At 42.4% G+C, this 24,583-nt stretch overlaps 1 protein-coding gene across 2 annotated transcripts in view; it reads right to left on the bottom strand.

The window, feature by feature from the left end:
• LOC311103996 (histone deacetylase 5-like) overlaps positions 1-19,389 on the bottom strand; it is a 79,313-nt gene extending 59,924 nt beyond the window's left edge. Inside the window, exons 1-2 of one of the 2 annotated variants that reach the window (XM_084145638.1) lie at positions 19,303-19,389; positions 1,771-2,034 (exon numbers count right to left, since the gene is read on the bottom strand). The gene's annotated coding sequence lies outside the window, so the exon portion shown is untranslated. The remainder of the gene's footprint in view (positions 1-1,770; positions 2,035-19,302) is intronic. The other variant, XM_084145639.1, reaches the window with a different exon arrangement.
• Between the last annotated feature and the right edge of the window lie 5,194 nt (positions 19,390-24,583).

Here is a 24,583-nt window from a genome sequence, read left to right as displayed (position 1 = left end):
ATTTAGCAACAGATCTCCAGGTCCGCCGGGTAGACAGAGTTTGTCTCTTCAGACAAATTAAATGGTTCAAAATGCGAATACTTTGCCTACCCGGTGCTCAGGGCTTCTGAATCAAGTGCACCTACTGCCAACAGTGCAACACCAATCATTTTAAAAAAAGGAGGAGTGCAAGCCTTTATCATTGGTATTTTTACAGAAATGTTTGGTGATCAACTAGGAATCGCGATCGGTTGGTGACCACTTTTATGGGGTATTGTGTGTAGATGGGTGACCATAAAAAAAAATATTTAATCAATTTTGAATTCAGGCTGTAACAACAAAATGTGGAATAAGTCAAGGGGTATGAATACTTTCTGAAGGCACTGTATTAGAAAACGTATTTAATTTCAAACTTTCTCTAGTATAGGCTACTTATCGTAATTAACGGTGGGTAATGCAACACAGAGAACAGAGTAAATTCCCTGCAGTGCTCCTCGTCTGAAGTAGCCTAATTGCCTGTGCAGGGCCAGTCACACAAAAGGAAAAGTTACTGTCCTGACCATAAGGCCCTTTTCATTGGGTGTTCTGGCTTATTTGGGTATCGTTTTTCATGTGGTGGTGTATAAAATAGAGCATCACAGTTTGACACCTGTTCAGTTTGGAGTTAATGGCAACTTTGAAAAAGTGTTTTGAATGTCAATGCACTTCTATCTGCAGATAAAATTAGTCCAGTCATTGTACTGTATGTTCAACTCTCATAAAAGGCTGACACTGAGGATGGTTAGATTTTCTGCAAACAGTCTACAATGTGTCTGCATTGTTGTTGCTGTGGTCACAGTCTAAGACCGGTCTAAGCTTATCTTCATGACCAGCTAGCTTTGCAGTATTGCTGCACCTCCCGATCGGAAGACTTTCCTGCACTACTGCCTCAAATGCTATTAACAGACAAAGACACACAACAACATGCACACTATACATCTACTTACACGACTCATACTCATTGCACAAATAAATAAAAACAGCAGTCATGTTCGCTCTAGAGTACAGTCCAATGAGCAGACAACCCTCCAGGCCCTTCACAGAGCAGTCAGGGTTGCCACAGCACCCAGTGACATTCAAAGACGTCATTAGGGGGATGGGAGGTTAATAAAGGTCTGGTCGGTCGTCACCGGTTCTAAATATAGACAGAAAGAGATTGGAGAAGAGAGCAGCCAGTAAGAGAATCCACAGGTTGTTGTTGGGATTCATTCTGATATAAGATAGCCCATGTGTAGAGGAACTTAAACCAACTCGAATCATGAGATGTCTCAAACAAATAAAACAATATTTTTTTTTTAAAGAGAGAACCATATACACATCCTACTACTGGAGATAATTCAGAATTATCACTCCAGTTTGACGACTTCTTTAAGATAAAAGTAATAATGTGTGTACAACTTCAATGGTGAACCATATGGCCACAATAAAGCACCAGACTTTAAGATGCTGGCTTCCTGTCATCAAACATACGTGTAAATTACTCAAGGAAATCACAACACATGAGTAATTCCTGAGGGAAGTTCATGGACAGGATCATAGGGGTAAGAGGTCACTGGGGGGTCTTTAAACAAGTGGTCTCGTAAAGCTCTTTCCAAGAAGGTTTTGATGGAGCACACCCTGCAAACATTTGGCCAGGCTACCTCATAAAAGAATATTGCCTACAAAATGGGCTGCTTTGGTATTTAATGAAAAAAAAGCTTGAGTAAAGTGTTATTTTTCAAACACTTCTGGAGCAAAGAAAACCAGACTTACCTGGGGTGTTGGCAGAAATTATGAACAGAGAAGCCAGAGATGATTGTGTTATAGTTGTCTTTGTTGTTCCAAAACTCAGTCAGGTTGAAGAAGGTCATAAGAAGTGGGATGATAAAGCTTAAGGTAAGTGTGTATTTGCTTGTGTTTGGGTGTATTTGGGAACAGACTGAAGGTTCTAAAGTGGGTCTTCGGCGTCGGCCATGACTTTGGTCCACAGAGGTATGGTGGATCAGTAGGGTCCTCCCCTTCTTCGAATCAATCCCACTGCAACAGTCACAAATGAACAGGAGTTAGCCAGCTGCAGATCAAGGATCCTGGTATCCATAACTCCTCACACTCCTGGCCACTGCAGATAGCATGGCCGGCATTCATTCAGTCATAAGTCATTCAGTTTGTTTTTCGACTCCAATTTTGCTTAGTCAGGCAATGACAGAGTAGGTGATCTGCCAGTCAAGATTAGTCGTTACGCACAGCCCAAATAAGCAGTTGGGCTACACTACCAGTCAAAAGTTTGGACACAACTACTCATTCAAGGGTTTTTCTTTATTTTTACTCTTTTTTACTTGTAGAATAATAGTGAAGACATCAAAACTATGAAATAACACATATGGAATCATGTATTAATTAACAAAGTGTTAAACAAATCAAAATATATTTTATATGTGAGATTCTTCAAATAGCCACCCTTTGCCTTGATGACAGCTTTGCACACTTGGCATTCTCTAAACCAGCTTCATGAGATAGTCACCTGGAATACATTTCAATTAACAGGTGTGTCTTCTTCTGCGTCGGACCGCAGAGTGAAGGAAAAGCAGCCAACAAGTGCTCAGCATGTGGGAACTCCTTCAAGACTGTTGGAAAAGCATTCCAGGTGAAGCTGGTTGAGAGAATGCCAAGAGTGTGCAAAGCTGTCATCAAGGCAAAGGGTGGCTATTTGAAGAATCTCAAATATAAAATATATTTTGATTTGTTTAAAAAAAACAAATGGTTACTACATGATTCCATATGTGTTATTTCATAGTTTATGTCTTCACTATTATTCTACAATGTAGAAAATACAAAAAATAAAGGAAAAACCCTGGAATGAGTAGGTGTGTCCAAACTTCTGACTGGTACTGTAACTCCATTCGCAACTCCCTCTCTCCCTCCCTGACTACCACCATGATATCAACAGGTGCAGTATGTGAGAAAAAAAAATCTGAAATCTGAGATATGACCAAAGATTTCACATTCTTCTGCTCCAGACTACCATTAAGACAGTGTCTGAAATGTGGAAAATTGTTTTGCTTTGAGGAGGGAGGGGTGTTAGTCAGTTTGCCTCCACCGAGAAGCACTCGCAGAGCTGTTAATGGGATGAGTCATGCAGCCTGGGATCTGCAGAGATGAGAGACAAAGCAACACTACGATACCCACACTCCCCCTGGGATGGAGGAAGAGAGGCAGAGCGCTGCAATACCCATACTGGCCCCTAGTCTCACATTGGGTCATTGAGAAGCATGGTGGGTGGGCAAATCTACACTGTCAATATGAGCAGTCTTTCTAAACTGGGCCTCTGTTCTAAATCAATAGGCTACTTACAGTATTTTCATCACCGTGTGAATGTGTAAACACACATTCTAAATTGTCTATTTCTTTCTCCCTGCTCTGTAATGTTTCACTTTTTAACGTATGATGGTCTTTTTCTTAAGTGCAAAATAAATAAAACTAAAAACTAAAATTAAACTTAGTTGTTGCTTCCTAAATCTGTACCTTCTTGTATAGCTATTCTAGCCATGTCATACATTTTTACAAGGGGATTTCCCTATGGGAGGTCCATATTTTGATTCCATCCATCAAGGGTTCTGCCCAACATAAATATGAAAATCCATATTCTCTTTATTCCAATTAGCCTTTAAAGCTGGAATCCGTACTTGGTGAATCTGCCACGTCTGTTTGCGATATTACAAACAGAAGTTACTTCAAACAACTAACACTGTTTTTTTCCCCCTCAGACATCATTGCACATCATTGCATGCATGATAGAACAGCAGAGTAGGTACTGCATATTTTTTTGTCATGATGCTACATGCTCCTCTCCTCAGTTTCATCAACAAATCAAAAACAATAAATGCGCTGGGGCGAGCAGTGGCGCTGTTTCACCTTTAACACAAAGCAAGCAAAAATTCTAAATAATTTCAATAAACTCATGTCAAGGTAGCCTAATCACAAGCAATAAAATGGGCTCAAATTGCGATATACATTATGTTAGAGTTCTTTTTAGAAAGAGGTTATTCACGCACTTTGCAGACCTTATCCGGAGCAAATTACATCATACAAATTTACATATTTTGTATTCACACAGCTGGATGAACACTGGCGCAGTGCCAATTATGTCTTTCTCATTAATAGACAGCAATTACCTTTTTGAGGATTTGAACATGTAACCTCCTGGTTGAATCCTAAACATGCGGTGTTGTTAGGGTCTAACAAAGTGCCTGCTTTATGCTTAATCCGCATTCATCTCGGTTTGCTCTGCAGTTGCCGTTGGGTCTACATCCTACAGGAGTCCTGGCAGTTCCACAGCCCCTGAGCAGACAGCCCACTGTGGCACCCTGCGTTTTGGACAGTGTCCCTCCCTGGACCTGTGGCCTCACCTACTGGGCAGAGGGAGCAACTGCAGGGGCAGGACGTGGCCAGATAGGGCCTCCATCATGGCTCAACACAAGTCTGGGTAGGTACTAGGTAGGCATTATCAACCCCATCAACTAGATTTCATCACCAGCTTTCTCATTTCAGCAAAGCACTGGATAGTCTTTGTGCATAATCCAACCATAGGGCTGCACTGCAGTTAGTTATATATTCTACACAGAAACCTCTAACCAAAGTGGCACTGAGGCTCAGAATGTGGCATATTACACACAAGTAAGGCTTGGGTGACTGTGTGATGACGTAAAGATTTTGTATTTCTGCTAATATTTGGGAGTCTATATAAGAATGTGCCTTTAAATGATAATTCCATACTGAAACTGTACATCTGTTTACTGTTTTTTAATCCACACAGATGGCAAACAGTAACCTAAACAGACAAACAAAAAGAAAGGGTGGTGAGTGTAGGGTGCTATGCGACAGCACGTGAGCCTGTGTGTTTCCAAAGGTGCACATGTTGGTGCATTACTATTATTTGGATTAATTTTAATGTATGTTTTAGCGCTATATTCAAAATGCCTGCATCGCAATAATCAATTTTTTTTGTTTTTATGAGAATTTATGTCCGCTTGTTCTCATGTTGTCTTTTTGGTCTCGTCTCCTTCTGCTGTGACTGTGCACCTTCCCATTCACACATACCGAACCCCTCCCCCTGCCACTCACAACAACAAAGATGAGAGATCACTTCTTCCTCTCTGTGACAAGCGGTTTTAACTCGGTTTGCATTTGAGGTTTGGTCCAAAAGAATAGGTCACATTCAAAAAAGGCAAAAAACAAAATAAATAAAATAAAAAGCCGATAGTGGCTTGCGAAAGTATTCACCCCCCTTGACATTTTTCCTATTTTGTTGCCTTACAACCTGGAATTAAAATTGATTTTTTGGGGATTTGTATCATTTGATTTACACAACATGCTTACCACTTTGAAGATGCAAAATATTTTATATTGTGAAACAAACAAGAAATAAGACAAAAAAACAGAAAAAAACAGTGTGCATAACTATTCACCCCCCCCAAAGTCAATACTTTGTAGAGCCACCTTTTGCAGCAATTACATCTAGCCACTGGGATTTTTGCCCATTCTTCAAGGCAAAACTGCTCCAGCTCCTTCAAGTTGGATGGGTTCCGCTGGTGTACAGCAATCTTTAAGTCATACCACAGATTTTCAATTGGATTGAGGTCTGGGCTTTGACTAGGCCATTCCAAGACATTTAAATGGTTCCCCTTAAACCACTCAAGTGTTGCTTTAGCAGTATGCTTAGTGTCATTGTCCTGCTGGAAGATCAACCTCCGTCCCAGTCTCAAATCTCTGGAAGAGTGAAACAGGTTTCCCTCAAGAATTTCCCTGTATTTAGCGCCATCCATAATTCCTTCAATTCCCACCAGTTTCCCAGTCCCTGCCGATGAAAAACATCCCCACAACATGATGCTGCCACCACCATGGTTCACTGTGGGGATGGTGTTCTCGGGGTGATGAGAGGTGTTGGGTTTGCGTCAGACATAGCATTTTCCTTGATGGCCAAAAAGCTCAATTGTAGTCTCATCTGACCAGAGTACTTTCTTCCATATGTTTGGGGAGTCTCCCACATGGCTTTTGGCGAACACCAAACGTGTTTGCTTATTTTTTTCTTTAAGCAATGGCTTTTTCTGGCCACTATTCCATAAAGCCCAGCTCTGTGGAGTGTACGGCTTAAAGTGGTCCTATGGACAGATACTCCAATCTCCACTGTGGAGCTTTGCAGCTCCTTCAGGGTTATCTTTGGTCTCTTTGTTGCCTCTCTGATAAATGCCCTCCTTGCCTGGTCCGTGAGTTTTGGTGGGCAGCCCTCTCTTGGCAGGTTTGTTGTGGTGCCATATTCTTTCAATTTTTTTAAATAATGGATTTAATGGTGCTCCGTGGGATGTTCAAAGTTTCGGATATTTTCTTATAACCCAACCCTGATCTGTACTTCTCCAAAACTTTGTCCCTGACCTGTTTGGAGAGCTCCTTGGTCTTCATGGTGTCGCTTGCTTGGTGGTGCCCCTTGCTTATTGGTGTTGCAGACTCTGGGGCCTTTCAGAACAGGTGCATATATACACTGAGATCATGTGACACTTAAATAAAGTCCACCTGTGTGCAATCTAACTAATTATGTGAATTCTGAAGGTAATTGGTTGCACCAGATCTTACTTAGGGGCTTCATAGCAAAAGGGGGTGAATACATATGCACGCACCACTTTTCCGTTATTTATTTTTTCGAATTTTTTGAAACAAGTTATTTATTTCATTTCACTTCACCAATTTGAACTATTTTCTGTATGTTCATTACATGAAATCCAAATAAATATCCATTTAAATTACAGGTTGTAATGTAACAAAATAGGAAAAACGCCAAGGGGGATGAATACTTTTGCAAGGCACTGTAGTTACATATCGGGATATTATTTTTGCAGATATATCGTATCGTTTTGACAATATTGCAATATTATTGTTGTGCTAGCTGGCTGTACCAAAACTCCAGTAATTTTCATTCATAGCTTGTTCTCCATCTACTTTTTAAATAGGGAGACTATTTGTTTTCAGCACTTATTTCCATGACTGATCAAAACGTGTTTTCTCATGGCTCACTCCTGTCCCTCTACAGCAGGGGTATGGTGACTGGTGAGTAATATGTTTGGAACAATGAATCGCAATAAAATCACAGAACCGAATCGCAATACATATAGAATCGTGAGAATTGCAATACATTTCGTATCGGCACCAAGGTATCGTGATAATATTGTATCGTGAGGTCCCTGGCAATTCCCAGCCCTAATGGACACTGAAAGACATATGTAATAGAGGAGAAGTTAACCTTTCTAATGATATCCTTTTTATGTATCAACTCCTCAAATTGCACACAGAGCAGACACTAATAAAACAGGAGTATAAATGAACATTGATTCTGGAAAATGTATGCTCAGTTTGTTGCGCGCGGCATTGCAGTACCACATACCGCTAGCAGCATTTTAGCTAAAGACTGTTATACTAGATGTCTAGTCTGTGTTTTATAACTGTGGAATAAGCAGAAAACACAATTATAAGGAATTGGCAACTCGTTCTCATTTCGGATAAATAAGGCAGGCAACTTGATTTCAAACAGTTGGAGAGAAACAGAATGGTGTGTTCATAACAATTCAATTGTTCTAGCTAGCTAGTTAGTTAGCAAATAGATCCTAGTTGGCTATACTTGAAATATAAATGATTAGCTGGCTACTCACTAGCACATGGGCTTGTGCTTGACAGATTGTTTATGAGAGCTGTGTTCATTTTCTATAATGGCTGCTACAAGAAGTTAGTCATTATTAGTGAATGTGCATTATACATGGTTCTGGTTAAATTTGTGACTAAAACTGAATTTTCTTAGACAGACTTGAAAGCCAGATCAGTGATTATTTCAAAAAAGTAGGTTAAACTATTTTAATAAAATAAGGCTTATATTTAGTCTAGGTATAATTTCACAAGCCCTGAACTCATTAGATTATTGCTGACTGTTTGAAATACTATGTATTTGACCTTTAAAATTGCACAACAAAGCTTATTTAGAGAGAATCTAAAATAAATGTATATATACACTACGTGTCAAAAGATTGGACACCTTCTCATTCAAGGGTTTTACTTAATTTTTTACATTGTAGAATAATAGTGAAGACATCCAAACTACGAAATAACACATACGGAATCTTGTAGTAACCAAATAAAGTGTTAAATATATATTTTTATTTGAGATTCTTCAAATAGCCACCCTTTGCCTTGATGACAGCTTTGCACACTCTTGGCATTCTCTCAACCAGCGTCATGAGGTAGTCACCTGGAATGCATTTCAATTAACAGCTGTGCCTTCTTAATGCATTTGAGCAAATCAGTTGTGTTGTGACAAGGTAGGGGGGTATACAGAAGATAGCCCTATTTGGTAAATGATCAAGTCCATATTATGGCAAGAACAGCTCAAATAAGCAAAACAACAGTCCATCATTACTTTAAGAAATGAAGGTCAGTCAATACGGAACATTTCAAGAACTTTGAACGTTTCTTCAAGTGCAGTCGCAAAAACCATCAAGCGCTATGATGAAACTGGCTCTCATGAGGACCACCACAGGAATGGAAGACCCAGAGTTACCTCTGCTGCGGAGGATAAGTTCATTAGAGTTACCAGCCCAAATAAATGCTTCACAGAGTTCAAGTAACAGACATCTCAACATCAACTGTTCAGCGGGGACTGTGTGAATCAGGCCTTCATGGTAGAATTGCTGCAAAGAAACCACTACTAAAGGACACCAATAAGAAGAAGAGACTCGCTTGGGCCAAGAAACACGAGCAATGGACATTAGACTGGTGGAAATTTGTCCTTTGGTCTGGAGTCCAAATTTGAGATTTTTGGTTCCAACAGCCATGGCTTTGTGAGACGCAGTGCGGGTGAACGGATGATCTCATCTCCGTATTTCCCACGTAAAGCATGGAGGAGGAGGTGTGATGGTGCTTTGCTGGTGACACTGTCTGTGATTTACTTAGAATTCAAGGCACACTTGACCAGCATGGCTACCACAGCGATACGCCATCCCATCTGGTATGGGCTTAGTGGGACTATCATTTGTTTTTCAACAGGACAATGACCCAACACACCTCCAGGCTGTGTAAGGGCTAGTTTACCAAGAAAGAGAGTGATGGAGTGCTGCATCAGATGACCTGGCCTCTACAATCCCCCCGACCTCAACCCAATTGAGATGGTTTGGGATGAGTTGGACCGCAGAGTGAAGGAAAAGCAGCCAACAAGTGCTCAGCATATGTGGGAACTCCTTCAAGACTGTTGGAAAAGCATTCCAGGTGAAGCTGGTTGAGAGAATGCCAAGAGTGTGCAAAGCTGTCATCAAGGCAAAGGGTGGCTACTTTTTTGGTTACTACATGATTGCATATGTGTTATTTCATAGTTTTGATCTCTTCACTATTATTCTACAATGTAGAAAATAGTAAAAATAAACAAAAACCCTTGAATGAGTAGGTGTGTCCAAACTTTTGACTGGTACTATATATACAGTGGGGAGAACATGTATTTGATACACTGCCGATTTTGCAGGTTTTCCTACTTACAAAGCATGTAGAGGTCTGTCATTTTTATCATAGGTACACTTCAACTGTGAGAGACGGAATATAAAACAAAAATCCAGAAAATCACATTGTATGAATTTTAAGTAATTAATTTGCATTTTATTGCATGACATAAGTATTTCATACATCAGAAAAGCAGAACTTAATATTTGGTACAGAAACCTTTGTTTGCAATTACAGAGAACATACGTTTCCTGTAGGTCTTGACCAGGTTTGCATACACTGCAGCAGGGATTTTGGCCCACTCCTCCATACAGACCTTCTCCAGATCCTTCAGGTTTCGGGGCTGTCGCTGGGCAATACGGACTTTCAGCTCCCTCCAAATATGTTCTATTGGGTTCAGGTCTGGATACTGGCTAGGCCAATCCAGAACCTTGAGATGCTTCTTACGGAGCCACTCCTTAGTTGCCCTGGCTGTGTGTTTCGGGTCGTTGTCATGCTGGAAGACCCAGCCACGACCCATCTTCAATGCTCTTACTGAGGGATACCTGGCCCCATCCATCCTCCCCTCAATACAGTGCAGTCGTCCTATCCACTTTGCAGAAAAGCATCCCCAAAGAATGATGTTTCCACCTCCATGCTTCACGGTTGGGATGGTGTTCTTGGGGTTGTACTCATCCTTCTTCTTCCTCCAAACACGGCGAGTGGAGTTTAGACCAAAAAGCTATATTTTTGTCTCATCAGACCACATGACCTTCTCCCATTCCTCCTCTGGATCATCCAGATGGTCATTGGCAAACTTCAGACGGGCCTGGACATGCGCTGGCTTGAGCAGGGGGACCTTGCGTGCGCTGCAGGATTTTAATCCATGACGGCGTAGTGTGTTAGTAATGGTTTTCTTTGAAACTGTGGTCCCAGCTCTCTTCAGGTCATTGACCAGGTCCTGCCGTGTAGTTCTGGGCTGATCCCTCACCTTCCTCTGATCATTGATGCCCCACGAGGTGAGATCTTGCATAGAGCCCCAGACCGATGGTGATTGACCGTCATCTTGAACTTCTTCCATTTTCTAATAATTGCGCCAACAGTTGTTGCCTTCTCACCAAGATGCTTGCCTATTGTCCTGTAGCCCATCCCAGCCTTGTGCAGGTCTACAATTCTATCCCTGATGTCCTTACACAGCTCTCTGGTCTTGGCCATTGTGGAGAGGTTGGAGTCTGATTGATTGAGTATGTGGACAGGTGTCTTTTATACAGGTAACGAGTTCAAACAGGTGCAGTTAATGAGTGGAGAACAGGAGGGCTTCTTAAAGAAAAACTAACAGGTCTGTGAGAGCCAGAATTCTTACTGGTTGGTAGGTGATCAAATACTTATGTCATGCAGTAAAATGCAAATTAATTACTTAAAAATCATACAATGTGAATTTCTGGATTTTTGTTTTAGATTCCGTCTCTCACAGTTGAAGTGTACCTATGATAAAAAGGACAGACCTCTACATGCTTTGTAAGTAGGAAAACCTGCAAAATCGGCAATGTATCAAATACTTGTTCTCCCCACTGTATATAGACACACACACACACACACACACACACAGTTGAAGTCGGAAGTTTACATACACCTTAGCCAAATACATTTAAACTCAGTTTTTCACAATTCCTGACATTTAATCCTAGTAAAAATTCCCTGTTTTTAGGTCAGTTAGGATCACCACTTTATTTTAAGAATGTGAAATGTCAGAATAATAGTAGAGATAATTATTTCCTTCAGCTTTTATTTCTTTCAACACATTCCCAGTGGATCAGAAGTTTACATACACTCAATAAGTATTTGGTAGCATTGCCTTTACATTGTTTAACTTGGGTGAAATGTTTTGGGTAGCCTTCCACAAGCTTCCCACAATAAGTTGGGTGAATTTTGGCCCATTCCTCCTGACAGAGCAGGTGTAACTGAGTCAGGTTTGTAGGCCTCCTTGCTCGCACACGCTTTTTCAGTTCTGCCCACACATTTTCTATAGGATTGAGGTCAGGGCTTTGTGATGGCCACTCCAATACCTTGACTTTGTTGTCCTTAAGCCATTTTGCCACAACTTGGAAGTATGCTTGGGGTCATTGTCCATTTGGAAGACCCATTTGCGACCAAGCTTTAACTTCCTGACTGATGTCTTGAGATGTTGCTTCAATATATCCACATAATTTTCCTTCCTCATGATGCCATCTATTTTGTGAAGTGCACCAGTTCCTCCTGCAGCAAAGCACCCCCACAGCATGATGCTGCCACCCCTGTGCTTCACGGTTGGGATGGTATTCTTCGGCTTACAAGCGTTCCCCTTTTTCCTCCAAACATAACGATAGTCATTTTGGCCAAACAGTTTTACTGTGGCTATACATACTTTTGTACCTGTTTCCTCCAGCATCTTCACAAGGTCCTTTGCTGTTGTTCTGGGATTGATTTGCACTTTTCGCACCAAAGCACGTTCATCTCTAGGAGACCGAACGCGTCTACTTCCTGAGCGGTATGACGGCTGCGTGGTCCCATGGTGTTTATACAGTGAGGGAAAAATGTATTTGATCCCCTGCTGATTTTGTACGTTTGCCCACTGACAAAGACATGATCAGTATATAATTTTAATGGTAGGTTTATTTGAACAGTGAGAGACAGAATAACAACAACAAAAATCCAGAAAAACGCATGTCAAAAATATTATAAATTGATTTGCATTTTAATGAGGGAAATAAGTATTTGACCCCTCTGCAAAACATGACTTAGTACTTGGTGGCAAAACCCTTGGTGGCAATCAGAGGTCAGACGTTTCTCGTAGTTGGCCACCAGGTTTGCACACATCTCAGGAGGGATTTTGTTCCACTCCTCTTTGCAGATCTTCTCCAAGTCATTAAGGTTTCGAGCCTGACGTTTGGCAACTCGAACCTTCAGCTCCCTCCGCAGATGTTCTATGGGATTAAGGTCTGAAGACTGGCTAGGCCACTCCACGACCTTAATGTGCTTATTCTTGAGCCACTCCTTTGTTGCCTTGGCCATGTGTTTTGGGTCATTGTAATGCTGGAATACCCATCCAAGACCCATTTTCAATGCCCTGGCTGAGGGAAGGAGGTTCTCACCCAAGATTTGACGGTACATGGCCCCGTCCATCGTCCCTTTGATGCGGTGAAGTTGTCCTGTCCCCTTAGCAGAAAAACACCCCCAAAGCATAATGTTTCCACCTCCATGTTTGACGGTGGGGATGGTGTTCTTGGAGTCATAGGTAGCATTCCTCCTCCTCCAAACACGGCGAGTTGAGTTGATGCCAAAGAGCTCGATTTTGGTCTCATCTGATCACAACACTTTCACCCAGTTCTCCTCTGAATCATTCAGATGTTCATTGGCAAACTTCAGACAGCCCTGTATATGTGCTTTCTTGAGCAGGGGGACCTTGCAGGCGCTGCAGGATTTCAGTCCTTCACGGCGTAGTGTGTTACCAATTGTTTTCTTGGTGACTATGGTCCCAGCTGCCTTGAGATCATTGACAAGATCCTCCTGTGTAGTTCTGGGCTGATTCCTCACCGTTCTCATGATCATTGCAACTTCACGAGGTGAGATCTTGCATGGAGCCCCAGGCCGAGGGAGATTGACAGTTATTTTGTGTTTCTTCCATTTGCGAATAATCGCACCAACTGTTGTCACCTTCTCACCAAGCTGCTTGGCGATGGTCTTGTAGCCCATTCCGGCCTTGTGTAGGTCTACAATCTTGTCCCTGACATCCTTGGAGAGCTCTTTGGTCTTGGCCATGGTGGAGAATTTGGAATCTGATTGATTGATTGCTTCTGTGGACAGGTGTCTTTTATACAGGTAACAAGCTGAGATTAGGAGCACTCCCTTTAAGAGTGTGCTCCTAATCTCAGCTCGTTACCTGTATAAAAAGACACCTGGGAGCCAGAAATCTTTCTGATTGAGAGGGGGTCAAATACTTATTTCCCTCATTAAAATGCAAATCAATTTATAACATTTTTGACATGCGTTTTTCTGGATTTTTTTTTTGTTATTCTGTCTCTCACTGTTCAAATAAACCTACCATTAAAATTATAGACTGATCATTTCAGTGGGCAAACATACAAAATCAGCAGGGGATTAAATACTTTTTTCCCTCACTGTATATCAAGTTTGAAGAAAATCTAGGTGATTTGTAGGCCATATCGCCCAGCCCTAATTAGTCCTGCAGTGCAATTCCTGGAAAGTGGATCTAAATCCCACTCATCGGTCGCGGAAGTCTCGCCTCAAAGTAGTATGATTTAATGGAGTGGAGTTAGAGCTGAAAGCCAATGCAGTACCGCCGTCCCTGTTACTGTGCCCTCCATACTGAAGCAAGGCTCTCAGGCGTCGTGCCCAAACGCATCGCTGATCGTTTACTACTCTCCTCAGATATCCCCTCTGGTTTAACACTGGCCTCTTGTCAGCACATTGGCTAAATATACTCATCTTTCTCTAGGGTTTTGGGGTTTGTTTGGTTTTGCAAGGTTATCTGGGAACATTCATGAGGATTAGAGTAGCGACAGGAACAGGAGCATGTAGTTTAGTCAGTCAGTCACTAACACGTTTAGATACCAATCACCAAGGCCAATTTGAGGAAGGAAGGCATCATTGCACCAAATTGCAAGAAACAGCTCAATTAAACCTTTTTAAATTGTTCATTTTGTTCAGCATTTCCAAAGTCTGAGTCTAAGTGTACACCTACGGAGGATGACATTTCCTCTAATTGCCTTCCACTAATATGTCAGCTAAATCTGAAAACCTGTCCAGAGTGTGGTCTGGGGCTAAGCAAATGGCTCTCTCTGTGTGATATTCCAGATGTTTGTTCTGATGTTTGTCTGCAAGCCACTCTCTCCCTGCAGGGTCCCAAGGCACTCGTCAGGTGACAGGCTCCGCCAAGGGCCCGGCTTCATCACAGCCTACACAGGAAGCTTGGTTATAGAAACCGTGTCACAGGGATAATGGGCTGTCTTGTCGCAGGGTATTTAGAGCCTTTAACCACCTCTGACTGCTGGCCTGGCCACTTTCACTGGCTGCATTATCCTATGACATGCGAATGCGGATTAAAATAGCAGCCCATCTTTTTTTGACCATCTGCAGTCCGACTGCGTGATGGTGCAAGGAGACTCATCTGTTCCAGCGAGTAGCCTAAGTGGGGGCCTCCGCCTCATCACTGAAAATACCTGTCCCTCCGAGAGGCAGGAAGTGCTGCTAAGCGACATGGGACGTGCTCTGTCCTCAGACCTTGGCATCAGCCTTTGCTTGAAGCCATGACTTAAATGGTTCAACAGATGAAGCACATAAATTGTACACCAACAAATTCTTAGAATTGCAGGGGGACCTTTCAGCAGGAGCAAATCAATTTGCTACAATCAATGTGCTTTATGTTTAAATTGGCTGCTCTCAACTTTATTTCATAGCATTTATGAATACAATGGTCTTGTGTCAATGCAACAGAAAGGCCTGTGGCAGTGAGTCTGAGGTCTGGTCCAAAAGCAGAACCACATAAGGAGGATCCTTTGTGCTCTTATAAACAGAACCAAAGATGGGGACTGTGACACTCACTAGCCTGCTAAAAATGTGTGCTACTGCTGCACATCCCCCTCAGCCAGCCCTCAAAGTCAAGGCGAGAGACCAGCAGATTCTCAAGGAGAAAGAGGGACACCGCACTCAGCAGAGCCTTTCCCACCGCACTCAGCAGAGCCTTTCCCACCGCACTCAGCAGAGCCTTTCCCACCGCACTCAGCAGAGCCTTTCCCACCGCACTCAGCAGAGCCTTTCCCACCGCACTCAGCAGAGCCTTTCCCACCGCACTCAGCAGAGCCTTTCCCACCGCACTCAGCAGAGCCTTTCCCACCGCACTCAGCAGAGCCTTTCCCACCGCACTCAGCAGAGCCTTTCCCACCGCACTCAGCAGAGCCTTTCCCACCGCACTCAGCAGAGCCTTTCCCACCGCACTCAGCAGAGCCTTTCCCACCGCACTCAGCAGAGCCTTTCCCACCGCACTCAGCAGAGCCTTTCCCACCGCACTCAGCAGAGCCTTTCCCACCGCACTCAGCAGAGCCTTTCCCACCGCACTCAGCAGAGCCTTTCCCACCGCACTCAGCAGAGCCTTTCCCACCGCACTCAGCAGAGCCTTTCCCACCGCACTCAGCAGAGCCTTTCCCACCGCACTCAGCAGAGCCTTTCCCACCGCACTCAGCAGAGCCTTTCCCACCGCACTCAGCAGAGCCTTTCCCACCGCACTCAGCAGAGCCTTTCCCACCGGCAGGGACGAAATGGCCCCCACCTCCCCTTGACACCACACCTTGCATACAAAACAGAGAACATGCAAGCTCTCAATGGCAGTGCGATGCCTTTAACTTACCTTGAAGTGAAATTGTTAACTTAAATAGCAGAGAGATAGGCCTAGTTAGTTGAGTTTATAAAAAAATTGAGTCAAATGAAGCACGTCTAGGCAATGGCCTTATAACCGGTCCCAGGATGTTTAATTAGGATCCAGACACCAAATGACTCACTTTCGTCAAAACAAAACAATTACGGGTCAGCACATTGATCAAGGGTAGGAGGCAGGCAACTGTTCCTCCTGGAATTTAAACCAGCAACACTTAGGCCTAAGTCACATGCCCATTTCTCCAAGAATTAATAGGCTTTTCTGGGGGCTAGGATTGTAAACGTGCACGGAATGTTGGGGTGGAGGAGGTCAACTGTGGGATTTATCCGATCAACACTGGTAACCAGGTTATCAGGATATACAAATAAAAAACAACAGTCTTTAAGCACAGCAAGCATGTTTCAATCATTACTGAGGTTTGCTTCACACTGTAGCCTAAATATTGTTTTCTACAGTGTATGAATCCAAGTTTCCATGCATTTTTGCAGTGCAAACAGAATAGGCTAACGTCAAGGCCCTGTATCTTCAGGGCGTGCATGGGCAGGGCTGTTCAATAGCCCTTTCAACACCTTGTGTGGTTCATCAGGACAAGTGACTCTGCTTCACATTGTTGATGAACTTAAAAAACAGTTGCAATCTTACAATCTATGTGCTGAACCTATTTCGTGAAGGAGTAGACCTAATCTCTCGTGGACAGATGCACGTAACATAAATGGTAGTAGCATCTGTCGACGGCCTGTGGGATGGCACATAGACTAGCCTGAAACTGGTTTAGTTTAGTGGGATGAAGACTTCGCTAGTCTCGTTAGTACATTTATACAACATTTTAATTCTGGGTGTCCGAGATCAGAGAAGCAAAGTTCGACCAATCAAGTTTAATTCAGGCAATCAATATAAAAGATACAACATTAGACATTAGTGAACCACATACAGAAAGCACATTTAATTTGATAAAAAGTTATGTTGCCTATACTGTTCATCAGTGGCCATGGTCTGAGGCAAATGTTATTTATATCCTCCCTCATAAGGAAGAGATAAGTCAACTATGGAATATGGGATCTCAACGTGTGACCCTTAAGTCTTGACATCTGTCACCATGTAATTCAAGAACTGGGCACATGCAGATATTTTCCGAAAAGTATCCAGATGTTTGCAGATAAGATCAGGTTTGGGTTATCTGATAGCCAAAAGGGCAGAAATCAGGAGTGTGTGACAAGACAACCCTTGTGCAAAAAAGCTGATGATGCTAGAGGTGGTTTACCCAGTGATTCTTCATTTATTTGGAGTGACTGATAAAGGAGGGCAATTCCACGGTAACAGTGATGCTGAGATTTTTCACTTTAAAATGTATGCCAAACAAAATCCAATGGTTACAAAGTTAAACAAACAATACAACTCCATGCACAAGGACTTAACAATTTCCAATGAAAAGGCCACTTGCAAGGCCACTCAAGGACTGTGAGTGGCATCCACATCCACACACACGCGTGAGAAGCAGCATTTCTGTCAATCAACTGATCTCTAAATTATCTGTCTGGCACTTAATCAAAGACAAGCGTTTGTCATTAATTTAATTTAGGAGGAAATCCTTCTCCATGACCTCTCTCTGGCTCATCAAACTTCTGCGCAATGGAGCTGTGCAAGACCGCCAACTGACTTGCGAGCCAAAACCACAAGCCACATCTTTTCATAGGGTTTAGTGTCGTCTGCAGGTAAAACGGGGTATGGTAGTAGGTGCCAGGCGCACCGGTTTGAGTGTGTCAACTGCAAGGCTGCTGGGTTTTTCACACTCAACAGTTTCCTGTTTGTATCGAGAATGGTCCACCACCCAAAGGACATCCAGCCAACTTCACACAACGGTGGGAAGCATTGGAGTCAACATTGGCCAGCATCCCTTTGGAACACTTTTGACACCTTGTAGGCCATGCCCCGACAAATTGAGGCTGTTCTTAGAGAAAAGGGGGATGCAACACAATATTAGGGAGGTGTTGTAATGTTTTGTACACTCAGTGTATCTAGGCCTACCTTTGATAAATGCAATGTTTGTTTCATAACAACAGTTAGGCCCATCATGAAAGTAACTGCAAAAACACAACTTTGCCTTTACTAGCAGGCAATCCAATGTGATAACCGACAATTTCTATACATAGTCCTACAGTCTGTGTGAGATTTAACATTTTGGGGGGAAATAGGCTACTGGTAAGGCGACAGACTTATTGGCTATTTGTAGAGAAACTACTCAGATGTCTCTACATCAACAGCAAACCTACCGGTCTGTGGTTCACCACTACCTAGGCACAAAAGGTGCTTCCAGTAATTCAAATTAGCATTTTGGGGGGAAAGGAAGGCATTGTTATTGAGTTAATTGGCCTAAGCTATTATCTTTTTCACTTTCATCCACATTTTTATTTACACTGTAAAATAGTGGCTTAAATGTAATTATGATAATTAGCATATATATTGAATATGCAAAAATACAGGGTACTGACTGTGGGATCGTCTCTCTCACACACATGTACGTACACGTTTGGCATATTAACTGTATACACCAGGGTTCTTCAATTCCGGTCCTGGAGGGCCGAAACACCTCTGTTTTTCATCCTCTCCTTCTAATCAGGGGCTAATTCAGACCTGGGACACCAGGTGAGTGCAATTAACTACCAGTTAGAAATAAAAAACAGAAGTGTTTCGGCCCTCCAGGACCGGAATTGAAGAACCCTGGTATACACCAATAGAACCAACTAGCACGGAGTGGGACCCCAACTCAAGTGGCACCATCACCTTAAAAAATGCGGCGTCGCAAACTTGCTGACTACTGCCATGGCCCATGGCATGGGGGTTACCAGAAGAAGAAGTGGCAAACTAACTTGTCATTTCAACTCAGTCAAAACACAATTTGCTTAACATGGAGGACACAAATTGCCATGGAGAAGGCACTGACGGCGGCGGTACTGCTTTTAACACCCACCCTAAAAAAAACACTTTTTCAAATGTGATAGCTAAGTTAGCCTGCGTTAGTTAGCTAACGTTAGCTATCGCGAAGTAGGCTGCTGATAAGCTAACGTTAGCTAGCAAGCTAACTAGACGTCTGCTAACTGACGCTTTAATCAGATGCCAATACTATGTGTCAGTTTGCTTACTTGACATTTTCCACATCAGAACAATCCATTCATGCACATTTACGTTAGTTAAAGCAACTTCGCTTGCTAGCTAACGTTAACTAGCTATCAAAACTTCATCGCGTTCTGTCAGCTATCTAGCTTGTTAGCTAGCCAGGAGCAACCAAACGCATCAGATGAAAATATCGCGGAATAAAAACCGCTCTTACCAGTAGACGTAAGATACATTATCTCCCAGCAAACATAACGTACCTGATTGTCGTTCTCCTTTTCGCTGATCGGAGATTGCCTCTTTGACCGTTACACTTCTACTTGATCGTTTTAATATTTTTTTGTGAAATGTCAAATTTCCCCTATCACAACTCTCTTTCCTCCATATTTTCAGCTCCTCCACCAACAACATTAATGACGTTTGTCCCCTGTCACGTGACCCCGTCTGTTGGTGCTAAAAATAGATTATACACCCAATGAGGAACTCAGTACAACAGGACAGATACCCAACACAGTCGCAATGGCAGTGGTAGACACTACTACCACGGTCGGAGTAGGAAAGGACTGCACATTTTCCTTCATGCCTTAATGTCACTAAAATCTTGGTTGCGCACAATGTGCAGTGCATCTTTTTGCGAAGACTATCAATGTGAATCTTGGGCGCCCCTATTAGATATACAGGAACAAGTTACAGTGTATGCTAGACTAGAGCATGGGAAACATGTTTACATTGCCAAAGCAAGTGGAATAGATCATAAACAAAAGTGAAATAAACAGAAATGAACAGTAAAAGTTTCAAAAGAATAGAGCCATTTCAAATGTTATTACTGGCTATGTACAGTGTTGTAACAATGTGCAAATAGTTGTAGTACGAAAGGGAAAATAAATAGACAGATAAACTATATAGATTCTATTGGGGGGATGTAGGTAGCACACGTGAGGAAATGTTTCTGCTCCTGTTTTGATTAATTAATTTAATAAAGTGGGTTAGGTCTGCTCCATACCAAATGAACATACCCCTTGAGTCTCTTCCCTTTTTCACACCTGGTAGTTTGGTGGACAACCAGCTCTCTAACTGTCTCTCTCTCTCTGTCTCCCTGTCTCTCTGTCTCGCTCTCTCTCACACACACACTTAATCTCACTCGTCCAAGTGTGGTAGACCTTGCATTTGCACAGAGACGTCCCCTTATACAGTACCAGTCAAAGGTTTGGACACACCTACTCATTCCAAGGTTTTTCTTTATTTTTACTATTTTCTACATTGTAGAATAATAGTGAAAACATCAAAACTATGAAATAACACATATGGAATCATGTAGTAACCAACGAAAAGTGTTAAACAAATCAAAATAGATTTTAGATTTTAGATTCTTCAAAGGAGCCACCCTTTGCCTTGATGACAGCTTTGAACACTCTTGGCCTTCTCTCAACCAGCTTCATGAGGTAGTCACCTGGAATGCATTTCAATTAACAGGTGTGCCTTCTTAAAAGTTAATTTGTGGAATATCTTTCCTTCTTAATGCGTTTGAGCCAATTAGTTGTGTTGTGACAAGGTAGGGGGGTATACAGAAGATAGCCGTATTTGGTAAAAGACCAAGTCCATATTATGGCAAGAACAGCTCAAATAAGCAAAGAGAAATGACAGTCCATCATTACTTTAAGACATGAAGGTCAGTCATTACTGAACATTATAAATAAATAAATAAATAAATAATGTATGCACTCACTAACTGTAAGTCACTCTGGATAAGAGCGTCTGCTAAATGACTGTAAATGTAAAAAAAATGATGAAACTGACTCTCATGAGGACCGCCACAGGAATGGAAGACCCAGAGTTACCTCTGCTGCAGAGGATAAGTTCATTAGAGTAAATGCTTCAGAGTTCAAGTAACAGACACATCTCAACATCAACTGTTCAGAGGAGTGTGTGAATCAGGCCTTCATGGTCGAATTGCTGCAAAGAAACCACTACTAAAGGACACCAATAAGAAGAAGAGACTCGCTTGGGCCAAGAAACACAAGCAATGGACATTAGACCGGTGGAAATCTGGTCTGATGAGTCCAAATTCGAGATTTTTGGTTCCAACCGCCGTGTCCTTGTGAGACGCAGAGTAGGTGAACGGATGATCTCCGCATGTGTGGTTCCCACCGTGAAGCATTGAGGAGGTGGTATGATGGTGTGGGGGTGCTTTGCTGGTGACACTGTCAGTGATTTATTTAGAATTCAAGGCACACTTAACCAGCATGGCTACCACAGCATTCTGCAGCGATATGCCATCCCATCTGGTTTGCGTTTAGTGGGACTATCATTTGTTTTTCAACAGGACAATGAACCAACACACCTCCAGGCTGTGTAAGGGCTATTTGACCAAGAAGGAGAGTGATGGAGTGCTGCATCAGATGACCTGGCCTCCACAATCCCCCGACCTCAACCCAATTGAGATGGTTTGGGATGAGTTGGACTACAGAGTGAAGGAAAAGCAGCCAACAAGTGCTCAGCATATGTGGAAACTCCTTCAAGACTGTTGGAAAAGCATTCCAGGTGAAGCTGGTTGAGAGATTGCCAAGACTGTAAAGTTGTCATCAACCTTCCCGTTCTCTCATGTCACCCCGCTCCTCCGCACACTCCACTGGCTTCCAGTTGAGGCTCGCATCTACTACAAGACCATGGTGCTTGCCTACGGAGCTTTGAGGGGAACTGCACCTCCTTACCTTCAGGCTCTGATCAGACCCTACACCCAAACGAGGGCACTACGTTCATCCACCTCTGGCCTGCAAGCCCCCCTACCTCTACGGAAGCACAGTTCCCGCTCAGCCCTGTCAAAGCTATTCGCTGCTCTGGCACCCCAATGGTGGAACAAGCTCCCCCAAGACGCCAGGACAGCGGAGTCACTGACCATCTTCCGGAGACACTTGAAACCCTACCTCTTTAAGGAATACCTGGAATAGTATAAAAGTAATCCTTCTACCCACCCCCCTCCCCCACAAAAAAAAGTGGTTGTCCCACTGGCTATCATAAGTTGAATGCACCAATTTGTAAGTCGCTCTGGATAAGAGCATCTGCTAAATGGCGTAAATGTAAATGTAGGGCAAAGGGTGCCTACTTTGAAGAATCTAAAATATATTTTGTTGAACACTTTTTTGGTTACTACATGATTCCATATGTGTTATTTCATAGTTTTGATGTCTTCACTATTATTATACAAGTTAGAAAATAGTAAAAATAAAGAAAAACCCTTGAATGAGTAGGTGTGTCCAAACTTTTGACTGGTACTGTACATGCAAACTCTTGTTCTCACACTCTCTATTCTGGCCACATGGTGCACTGTCTTACTGCACAAGGAGAGAGATTGCCCTACACGCTCACTGTTACTGTTTGCTTTCCTGTGTGCTCATCTGTAGTTGGTTGCCATGGATGCACCTGACTGCAACGCTCCACACGTTACCCCAACCCCACCAGCTCACCAGACACCCTCTCTCTTTCCCTCCTCCTTCTCATCCTACTCTCTCCCTTGCTTCTTTCATTTTAAGAGGGGTCTCGTCAGTCTGTCACTAACCACTATTGACAGTACTGTGAATCCTCCTGCAGAGGTGGGAAAGGACGTCATGCCTCCCAGGGAGCCAGCAATTGCTGCCTCTCTTACATCAGAAAAGGCCATTCATGTGAACATGGTGAGGTGGGATTGATGGATTCACGTTGAAAGATAAGACAGCAGCTAAAAATAACACAGGCAGTGCTGCAAAACAGGCTAAAAGCAAACAAAAGCAAACCTGTTTGTTCCACTGGTCTGACAGCAAAAGAGAGCGAAGGGAGTGGAGGAGAGAAGAAAGTTGAAAATAGAGGAAATAGGTATATTCTGACAGGAATCTTTACTCATATTGGCCTGACCCACAGGTGTCTTGGATTTTATGGTGTATTTGTCTGCTTTTGATTTGTCAGGTCACACAAAGTAGTTGGAAAGATCAGAGGCTGCATTTTCAGTGGAAAATAGCCAACTCATTCTACCTATGAAGGACAATAAGGATGAGATTGACGTGCTTTGAGAGAGAAAGAGAGAGAGAGAGAGAGAGAGATGAAGTCACAGCAGCAATGACTCATCATTACCTCATTATGATTGCACAGAGAGAGAGATATGGTTAGATGCATTGTCTTACATCAGATAGCGTGCCAATTCCGTAGGACTCAGGGGGGTACAATGGGGTAGGGATATGATGACAGAGGTTCTACACCATTATGATATACAGATGATGCCCTATATATCAACATTATAATCAATGTCAATCAAATGGGTTATAAATATGCTACAAATGTTGATCATTCTAAATCTAAACATGAACTTTAGTTATCTTACATTTCGTCATTACAAGCATAGAACCTACAGAGATCCCCTACAGTCAGGTTATCATCCCAATCTACAGCAGGTGCCTTACCAGAAGTAAAGATAAGGGAACCTGGAATCGAAACTCCATGTCATGCAGAAGGAGTCATGCACAGTGTGTACTCTGATTGCCTAAAGAATGAAGAGAATGAGACAATGCTAAAGCATAGCAATATATGCCTTAAAGTCATTTGCATTTCTAAGAACAACAGCTGCAAGGAAATGGTTAGATGGATGTTGTGATTGTTTGTACAAGCTTCAGTCAAGATTCAGGCCTTCATGACTAGGGTTAAGCGACTCTTGATATGAAAAGTTTATTTCCAAAATGCTATATATCAATTTTCTGAAATGTTGGTAAATTAACTTTTGTTGTTTAAAAAATGTATGAAAAAGATTGGTGTGTTTTTTCACTATCTAATCATGGCCTATAGTGATTTGATAGATAGGACGTTTATTTAAATCTAGGTTTCTCTGGAGACATAATAACAAGTTATCCATACCACCAGAGAGTGGAGGGGGACCTGTATCAGTGATTTTGACCAGATAGACAGATCATTTGGAGAGATATAGCTCCCCATGTACTCGCCTAAGATTATTATTTTCTATACCACGTATCATATGACCGTGTACAAAATCAAAAAGACTTTATAAAACTGCAATATAGAACTCCGATATGCTCTGAATCTACACAGAGAGCTGTATTGGCAAATCTAAAAAAGTATTTATTTGAATTCAGGTTTCTCTGGGGACATACTATTAAGTTTTACATATCCTCAGAGGGTGGAGGGGGACCTGTTGGAGTGATCTTGACCTGATAGACAGATCACCTGCAGAGATGGAGCACCTTATGCACTCGCCTATGGTTACAACTGGTTATAACTAGGTATGACGATGTACAAAATCAAATTACCTTAGATATATTCTTAGTTGCAGTCAAAGTCTGTCAGTGGTATGAAAAATTGGTAGAACTGTAAAACAGAAAACAGATACCCTCTGAATGTACACATAGTGCAGTATTGGTGTGTATTCTCCAAATAAATAATTATTCCATGTAAAATGTTATAAAAATACCAGAATTCCTATAATACCCTTTAATATTCTATTTATGCAACTTTAAATGGTATTTGTGTTCCTATAACATTTGGTTTGAAGTGAGTTTGAGG

The sequence above is a fragment of the Coregonus lavaretus genome, assembly GCF_964263955.1.
Source record: "Coregonus lavaretus genome assembly, chromosome: 28".
Classification (NCBI taxonomy): domain Eukaryota; kingdom Metazoa; phylum Chordata; class Actinopteri; order Salmoniformes; family Salmonidae; genus Coregonus; species Coregonus lavaretus.
The sequence above is the reverse complement of the archived record's forward strand: the minus strand, read 5'-3'. Positions and strand labels throughout refer to the sequence as shown.